A 9546-nucleotide genomic window follows, 5' to 3' on the forward strand; every position below is an offset into this window, starting at 1 on the left:
TTGTTTGTACTCATTGGGTTGCACCAGGCCTTACATGTGTTTTGTGTCGAGTTAGACGTATTTCCTTGAAAATTTCATCGGTTCTTTCAACAGGGGTTCGAGGGCTAAGTTTCTATTTGAACTTGTATATTTCCGCTTGGCAAATACCATGACCGTTTTACCATTTCAAAACATGATACCTCTTCGATTTGAAATGCCAAATATTTACTTACTCCGTACCCAAAATAAAGAGGTATGAGTTAGGGTTTTCTCGGCCCACACGTGAACTACTTTCAAGTAAGGTTTTAAGTGTCCTCCTTTTCCATATGATTTTCATTAAGACCTTTGCTATATAACCTCTACTTGAATATATATTGACTTTTAGCCACACAAACTATTTAGAAATAATATTTCTTTAACCTATCTATTTGGATTTTGATTTGTCCTCAGTCAAATGTTTTCCGTTGGAATTTTATAACCCTTTTGAGTTTGGTTTCGCGGTTGGTTTATGAAACCCTAGTTATTCCCGTTCATGGATCCAAATGTCCTCTTTTCACTTTAAATCCATCTTTATACATTTTACTCGTAATTAGGCGGTGTAGACACCAAAATTTTGGTGTTTTATTATTTATTTATTTACTATTCGTTTTTTATTTGTTCTATTTTTATTCGTCACAATTAGTTTTATTTACTTTTAGTTTTAGTTATGTTAGTCATTTTAATGTAGAATTTCTCAAAAAGGAAAAAATATGTTTTTAGTTGTTTGTGTTTTAAATTCAATGTTTTCTTGAAGGAAAAATGAAAAATGAAAAAAATGAAAAATGAGGAAAATGAAAAATGGAAAATTGCAATTTTTGTTGTTTATCATTTTAGTTTAGTTTTTTAGCCAATGTTAATTAATTTGTTGTTTTTTCTTCTTAATTTTATTATTATTATTATTATTATTATTATTATCATTTTTGTTAGATTATTTAAAAAAAAAAAAAAAAAGAAGCCAAAAGCTGCTTTTTTGCCGCAGCTTGCAAATGGAAGTTGCGGGAGGTCCTGGGAGGAATTTTCAGCTGAAGAGGCCAGGTGTCTAGGACACCTGGAGGGGGGATGAATCTAGAAGGAGGGGTTTTTTGGAGAGGATCGGCAGGCTAAAAGAAAAACTGAGCAAGGGTTTTGGTTGGAGAGAGAGTTAGCGGCTAAGGAAACCCGAGAGAAGGCGGAGAGAAAGGGGGCTGGGCATTGGGTGATGGCTAAAAAAATCTGAAGGAAAAACAAAGCAAGGAAGAGATTGGCGGCATGGGTTCTGAAAGAAAAGAAACGTAGAAGCAAGAGAGGGAGCAGTGAGGAGGGTTTCGGCTGCAAAACAGAGAGGGAAAGGGAAGGTATCGCCTGCATCAACGCTGGAGCCTCTCGCAACCCAGTTCGCGGATTTCTATTGCCGGAGCTGTGCGATTCCCAGGAGCCTCTACTATTTCGCTTAGCAGCATTGGTGTTTCCAGGTAGTCATGGATTCTTCTCCATCTTAGTTTGACATAATTTCCTTCCTTTCTTAAGTTTTGCCGAGGCTGAGGATGTGACTGTAAATCACCCTTGTCTTTCTCTGGTCGTCCAAGTTGTGACCTGATTGTTTTTCTTGCTTTTGTTTATCGCTTGACTGAGAAATGCCATGAACTCGTTGGCTATCAAAGCTGTGTTAGAACCTCCTTGATGCAAGTTTAGGAACCAAAAAAAGCTGCTAGCTTGCGTGCTTTCTTTATCTTTCGAAACCGAATGAATGTCGTTCATCATGAACAAGTCCCTCTCCTAGCCTCTATGCTGAATTCATGACTCTGATGGAAATAAGCTAATGTATGAGGTTTGGATAGGTTTCACTTTGCACGAACAAATTTTGGGATGCACGAGAAAATTGCAGAATTTTTATTTCCTAGCTTTCTGTATGCGCAATTTTTATGACTCTGTGAATTCCATGCTTAAAGCTAGCAACGGTTTGGATGAGCTTTCTCGCCTGTGTCTAGGATGTTTTTGTGTCTAAATGTTTGATAATGTAAACTCTTGATTTCACACGGTTGAATGAATGTTTTCTGGATTCACATGAAATTTTGGTGTTTGCTGCAACATTTTTAGAATCGCAGAATGGTTACTTCGTTGCTTTGCTGCATTTCTGGTTTACTTAATTTGATTAAATCATCTAGGACGGGGGATTATGTTAAGGGCAATGGGTTGAAACTGTAACATTGGGTTTTGAATGGGTTCTGACTTGATTGCTTCACTTTTTCATGGACTGATACGCATGCTTGTGAGCTGTTTTCGTGTGATTAAAAAGAAAACTCAGAACTGGTGGAAAGTTTTTCTTGAATGAACCTGCAAGTGCTAGCTTGTTCCTCATTCCAAATTTTTCTCTCTTGTGTGCATAGCATAGCACTTTGAGGATGAATTTAGAAGGCTTAATGAGAGCTTGAGGTTGAATCCTTGTTGAAATTTTTGTTGCATAAGTTTGCTGAAATTCCAAAGTCTCAAGACTGCCGAACCTTTTTTTTACATACTTTTTCTCCAGCATTGGCATGAAGTTCCTTCTACGGTTTGAGCTGGTTTGAATGTTGCAATGATGTGTTATGATGTTTAGATCCGTTTTTAGGTGTTTTGTTTAAAAGATTTTTGGATCAAAGCTGATGATTGAGGATGATATGTTTCCGTAAGAATAAAAATTGCTGCTAGCTGGCTGCAGAAACAATTTTCCTTCGTAAGTTGCATGCTGTGCATGAAAATATTTTCTGAATTTTTGCCTTTTGATCCTTCAAGTCCCCTTGGTTTCACTAAGGCCCAATCATGAGCTGATTTCTTGCAATTAGATTCTAAGATAGTTGCAATTGGCACCATGGTTTGACTTCTGCTTTGCCATTGACCTTTAAAGTCTCTTGAGTGTTTTTAATTGGTCCTACATGATTGGTTTGTGTTTGCAATTGAACCCCTTAACTTGTGTTTAGTGCTGCCATGGCCCAATTAATTGGAAAACTTAATTAATTTTGTCCTCCTAATATGCCATTTCCTTTTTAATTCATCTTGATTTATTTTGGGGTAGATATTTAAGGGGTTGTAGAATGGATTTGAAGGGTCTAGTAATATCTTTTTCCCATATTTGTAGTTAATTTGATTTTTCTTGGATTCTTTGGCATTTTGTCACTTAGACACTAGTAATTTGCTTCTCATTTACCTTTTTGTGAAATTTCTTGTTTGATTTGGTTTTGTTTCACCTTAGACTCTTAATTTTATTTTATGTTTTTTCAAGTCCCTTAGTGTTTATAATAAATTGGCTCTTTAAACCTCTTTAATTTCTCAATTGGGTCGTTGCTTGTCTTAATTGGTTAAGTACGAGTAGTTTACTTTCTTTGGAAGGCCTCAAGTGATTCAATTTGGCGTTTATTTCCATTTTCTCTGATTTATTTGATAATTTAAGTGGTACCTTGACCTTTTTATTATTTTGGAGGGTAAGTTAGTAATTTCACCACGTCAGGGCGTCGCTTCAAGGGAGGTACACCCTATCCCTCATTTTGCACTTCATTTGACCCTATGTGCTCCTACGTGTTATGTGAATATGCATGCCTACTCCGCTTTCCTTACCTCCTTGCATGCATTTACTTGCTTTTGCTTTTATTTAAGTTTTATGGGGTATGTGTACACCTCTTGGCTTGTAATAGATAGTGCTCGGAGAGCATCTGGTCCATTTCCCCTTTCCCTTTATGTTTTCATGGGGTATGTGTACACCTCTTGGCTTGTAATAGATAGGGCTCGTAGAGCATCTGGTCCATTTCCCCTTCCCCTTGGTTACTTGCTTTTGATGTTACATGTTAAATTGCTTTAGTAGGCTCTTGCATCTAGTCGAGCATGCTAAGTGCTACGTGCTACGTGTTTACGAGCGTTTTGGCATGTCTACTTGCTTTCATAACCATGAATGAATGGAATGGATGAATGTACGTCACCACACTAGTCCAACGCTAGTTGTGGCTCATTATTTCATTAGGAATTCATAGAAAGGGCTAGTCCAACGCTAGACCCAATAGGATTTTCCCTTTGTTTTTCATTAATGCATTATTTGCTTGTTCACCTCATATCACGCATTTCCTTTAGATTTATCATTTGGCATGATCCTCGAACCCCTTTCCCCTCATTTTAGGTTTTGCATCCCATACTAGCTATAGGGTTCATTTTGCTTGAGTGTCCCCTTCCGATAAGGGAAACGAGCGAGTGTGGCTACTCGATAGCCTTAGCACGCTAGTTTCGCCTTCTAATCAAAGGGAAAATCAAGTCACGATTTAGGTCTCCCCGTACCCAATATGCATGAATTCCTTAGTCTCATGCATTCTCAAGCCACTCTATCATTACATTTTCACTTTTGTCTCATTTGCACACATGCACTTTTTTATCACTTTCACTTGCACACGAACACTTTTTTATCTCCACTTGCACACGAACCCTTTTATCTTCACTTGCACACGAACAGTTTTACCTTCACTCGCACACGAGTACTTTCATCTACATTTGCACACCTTCACTCTTATCTTATTACTTTTATCATTTTTCTCACTTCACACAAAGTCACACTTTCACATGGCATGCATTCCACTCATTTTCCACGTCATTTAGGTTTAGGTGTGACCTCTCCAAAAGGATCATTATTGGGCTTCACAATTAATGTGATTGGCACCACTCAACCTTTGAAGAGAAATTTCCCCCGATTCCCCTAGGTCTAGGTTTTTGCATTCATATAGTCATGTCCAACGTGCTAACATATATTGGGTAGAAAATTAAGAAAGGTAAGGTTAAGTCGCGCAACTAGCCTTGGCTAGGTCAAAGGGGTGCCTTGGATTCTATCCTTGCCTTCCCCTTTGTCAAACGTGACCCCCGAACCTTTTTCTTTGGCTTACGTGGACTAGGAGTCGTTTTTAAAAGGGTTTTACTATTTTGTCTTTAAAAATTTATTTTTAGGTGACTTGGTACACCTTAATCATTACCAAGTGGCGACTCCAATTTCTCATTCAAAACCCTTTTAAAAACTATTTTTTGGGTCGAATCGTCGCTTTTTCAAGTCCCATATTAGACCCATATCTTTTTCAATCAAAATTCAATCAAAAACATCTTTCTCAAACCATTTATTTCACTCGATTCAAAAGTGGGGCGCGACAGTTGGCGACTCCACTGGGGACTTCCTAAGTGGGTCCAAGCATTTTGACTTAACCATTCGTTTCCTTTTTCTACCCTTTTTATGCATTGCATTTGGATATTAGGGTTGCATTTTCTATTTTAAGACTTTTTCGCCTCGCGCGCGTATCAAACTATTCCCTCACTCACGTGTGTTTGTTTGGTTGATTGGATGTATGTATCTCGCGCTTGCATTGCATTTGGGGGGGTGTGTGTCACCTTTAGAGCCTCGCGTGGTTCTCACCCCTTTCCCTCAAAATAGGGAACACTTCATACGTGCACGTTTACTTGCTTTTATCCCATTTTATTTTGTTTTTCGTGGGCGTTTCCCACACCGCCTTGTAGGATTAGGATCGATCGCCTTGGGTAGGCGGCTGGTGTGCTCTGCGCCCATAGCGCTACCTAAGGGATCACTCGAGCCACCGATCAAAGGCCCTGGGAGTGATGACCCTTCGCCTTTAGGTCTGAAGGCTTGGGAGCCGAAGCTTTATCGAGTCTAGGCATTAGTGAACCAAACCTCATGCATCCATATTAGAATAACCTAGGGTAGAGTCGGCCTCACCTTTTCTTAAGCACATTAGGCACGAGGGAAGGGGTTCCACCCCTTTTACCTGCTTTATTGTATTTCTTTTCCTTAATTGCTCCCAATGTGTTATGTGTACTATCAATTGCACTAACCATTCTTTTGTTTTCCTGACTTGCATTCATGTGCCTTAGCAATAAGAGGCCCCTTGGGCACTCTTTTAGTGACTTACCCACTAGATAACTCACATGTTTAAATTTCAGTCATTACACTTAATTTTCAGTAAGTACATTTTTCATTTTTAGACCTTTTCCCCTCGATGCATTATCTATGTCCTTTAGGCCATATTTGTCACATATTTACATCGCTTTAATAAACTGGCATCATGCATTAAACCCTAGAAAGGGAATGCCACTTAGGGGATCCCGTGTTAGGAATAAACCACCTTGCGTCTCGGATACTTAATCCAATGAGACTTGCACGTTTACATTTTGTACCATCCAAAGGGGTAGTGCACAAGGTAAGGTAGGATCCGATTATTTTCATAGAGTGATCTTTGGAATATGAGCATCTAATAATCACTTTTTGGCCGTTTTATCAAAAATTGGTAAAAATCCCTTGCGTGAAGGACATTAATTTGAAGAAATTCACAAATGATTCCTCCTTTTGAGACGATAAATAAATTAAGGCCAAAATTTGATTTTTAGAAGGTCATAAACTAATGCACCTCAATGATCTTGAAATAACCAATGGCCGGACAATTCAACCAATCCATTTTGCCGATTCATTTCAATAAATCGTCAATTCATTTTGACCAGTTTACCCTTTTTAGGGTCACCTGGTCGATTTTGAATAAATCGTCAATTCATTTGACCAATTTACCCTTTTTAGGGTCATCCGGTCGATTTTGAATAAATCGTCGATTCATTTGACCAATTTACCCTTTTAGGGCGATCTGGTCAATTTTGAATAAATTCTCAATTTCATTCAATTCATTTGACCAAGTTCCTTTTTTAGGATGATTCGGTCAATTTTGAGTAAGTTTTAAATTTCACTCAATTCATTTGACCCGTTTCCTTTTTTAGGGTAATCCGGTCGATTTTTAATTTGTCAATTTCATTTGACCAATTAGGGTTTTAATGTCGGATTTCAAAACTTAGTCGATTTTTGAGAAAATCATCCATTGCATCCAGCCATTTGATCAGTTGGGGTTTTGACCCGTAATTCACTGAGAAAATTTGTCAACAAATTCCAATCTCTTCGTTAGGAAGTTCGACAAGGTCGAACCTGTGCGTTTTTGCCAATTCTTGTATCGATCAAAAGTGATCAATCCCTTCGGACGAGGTCCTCATTTTGACCAACGTCTCTTCTCATTCCAATGGGCCAAATTTTTCAAATTATTTTTCACTCCATAAGCTGATCGGATCCATCAGGTATTGTATAGTGCCTGCTCTGGAGGATTGCATTTTCATGCTAGGCCTACCCTTGGCACAAAAAGGGTCCCCCCATAGGACATGCATACCGATTTTATATTCTTTCTTACTAACTCTGGGTATTTTTCTTTTGTTTTCCCCCTTCCCCCCTGCATTCATAAGAATATTTCAATAAGGCAAAAATATTTTTCTATATCTGATGATAATTTTAATCCAATAAAGTTTGAAAATCACAAGTATTATTTGATTCTTGGGCAGATCCAACAATGGAAACCTGAAAGACCCATCTGAAAGCTCTAGGCTAAGAGCTTCTAAGAGATTTCAAAAATTGTTTTCAAAGAAAATTCTATATATTTGACTTGTTAGTATATTTTTGTGTCAAGAGAAAGGGAGATAAAAAGTGTATATGTGGAGCTCTTTACAAGTTTCTCTCTTCTCATTTGTATCATAATTGAATGAGAATTTTTGTTTCAAACTTTTTCAGCAATAAAATTTTTGGGACAATCATTGTCTTGTGTATATTTATATACATTTCATTCTTTATTCTTACTCATTGGAGATTTCACGATGAATTTTGAGAAATAAAATCAAATTGAGATTTTTTTAACCTCCAGCCTGGAAATTCACAAGTGAATGCTTCCTAAGATCCTTACACTCGATTGGTGATCCGAGTTATACAATAAGAGTGCTCAGGAAAAAGTAAGAGGTCACTCGAAAGGCCCAATGAGATACCTTTTCTTCTTCATTTAACCCCAAAATAAAATCAGTCACATTGATTGATAAATTGCAAATTGGGGCAATCTTTACTTGAAAAATGTCCATTGTGTCTAATTAGATTCAATCTACATCTCAGTGAAAGCAAAATGGTGCACTATCCTTATCTATTTTGGGAATTTGGGATGATATTTCAAGCGTTTGTTTCTCTATCCATATAGCTTTTATCATTTGATCTCCCATTTGAGCCTTTGAAAGAATAATTTCGTTTCAAATAAGAGCCTTAATGATCACTACCCTACACAGGAAAATTGTTCAAATATCAAAAAAGGGAATGAATTTTCAATGAGCAATTCGTTACTTTGGTTGTCATGGAGTGTAAGAATGATACTTTGGCCGTCGTTTCTACAACCTAAACACTGATCATCCCTTGCATCCTCATTTGAGCTAAAATCGGTGGTTCTTTTCAAAGCACTAATGATCGCACCCCACATTGGGGAAGGAGATTGGAGAATTTTCCAAAAGGAGAAAAAGCAAAAATGCTAAAATTAAAAAGGGAAAAGAGGGAATCATAAATCGGAGGAATTTGATTCTACTTGAGCTTCAATTTTGAAAGAAAAGGAAAAAAAAAGAAGAAAAAGAAGAGTTTTGCCCGGCGGATCATGAACGTCTTCCTCAGTCAATTAATTCAGGTGCATGCAAAAATTTCGCATTAATGAAAATTTTCCTTTCAGAGTTAATGTAAGGAACGGATTAAAAGTCAGGCCCTCTTCTTTTCCAATCGAACATTCTATCCCTAGTTGTCCCTTTTGAGCTTTCAGAATAAATTATTTCGTTTGGCGACCCCTGAGAATCGCAAACCCCACACTAGGGTAACTTTGAGATTGAAAAAAAGAAATAAAAGTCCCAAAGGGCGAAAAGTGCTAAAGCAACAAAAGCAAAAGAAGAGAAGAGGAAAAAGAGAACCTCAGTTCAAAAATAAACTGGAGCAAATTTTGAAAATTTCAAAAATGGCAGAAAGCCGAAAAGTCAAAAGAAGAAAGAAAATGAAAAAGAAAAGGCCTCAATTGAGCATAAACTGGGGCAAATTCTGATTTAACCCTAAAATAGGGTTGGCGCAACAATGCGATCTCAGATTCTTCAAACCTTTTTAAAGTCTGCATTCAAGCCTTAACTTTTCTAAGCACCCCACCAGACCCCATTACAAAAGCTGGAAAGTCCTGACTTCTGTTCTTTGCAATGGCCCTGTCAAGAAAATTTCTGATGCCGAAAATTTTAGCTGTATTTCTGAATTGTTTGGGTATGGGGTTGACACTACTCACCATGTGAAAACCCATCAAGTTGAGGGAAAGGGAAAAGAGGCAAAATGCAAAGTAAGAAAAGTAAATGCAAGAAAAGTAGAAAAATTCGACGTTGAAGTCCCTGGTGAATGATGAGAAGAATACAAACAAATTCTGAGATCTTTGAGTTCAGAATAGGGGCAGTTTTGGAAAAATGCGATCTTCGGTGCAATGTCCTTGAAAGACTTATCCTTCAGCTATCGTTTCAAGCCACATTACAAGTTAATAAAGTCCATCGTTGACTTATTCCTTCATGACAATCCAAAGTGAGGATTATGCTCGTAAGAAATCCATCAATCATTCGTGATCATGGGGGTATAACCAGTTTTCACAGGTTTAGCTATCGCTTCTACCCATTTTGGTACAAGTT

The sequence above is a fragment of the Coffea arabica genome, chromosome 6c (assembly GCF_036785885.1).
Source record: "Coffea arabica cultivar ET-39 chromosome 6c, Coffea Arabica ET-39 HiFi, whole genome shotgun sequence".
Classification (NCBI taxonomy): domain Eukaryota; kingdom Viridiplantae; phylum Streptophyta; class Magnoliopsida; order Gentianales; family Rubiaceae; genus Coffea; species Coffea arabica.